The following is a 451-nucleotide window of genomic DNA, read 5'->3' as shown; positions in this document are numbered from 1 at the left end:
AATTATGGAGTTTAAAAGAATATTAAAGTAAGATGGACTGCTACAAGAGCAAACAAATCTGTGTTGAAAGAAGTACAGTCAGAATGATCCTTAGCAGGTAAGATGGCCAGTCTTCATCTCTCAAACTTGGGCATGTTATCAGAAGGGATCAGTTACTAGAGAAGGACGTCATGCTTGGTAAAGTAGAAGGTCAATGAAAAAGGGAGATTCTCATAAGATGGATTGGCACAGTGACAGCAACAATCGCTCAAGCTTAGCAAGGATTGTGAAGATGGCACTGTACTGAGCAATATTTTATTCTGTTATGGATAAGGTCGCTATGAGTTAGAACCAACTCAAAGATGCCTAAGAACAACAACAAAAATAAAATAAGTCTCTGTTCTGTCTTTTCTTTCCAACCTATTGTTGTTGTTGTTTTTAAGTGCCATTGAATATGTTCCGACTCATAGCA

Source organism: Chrysochloris asiatica, unplaced genomic scaffold (genome assembly GCF_000296735.1).
Source record: "Chrysochloris asiatica unplaced genomic scaffold, ChrAsi1.0 scaffold00347, whole genome shotgun sequence".
NCBI lineage: Eukaryota > Metazoa > Chordata > Mammalia > Afrosoricida > Chrysochloridae > Chrysochloris > Chrysochloris asiatica.
The sequence above is the reverse complement of the archived record's forward strand: the minus strand, read 5'-3'. Positions refer to the sequence as shown.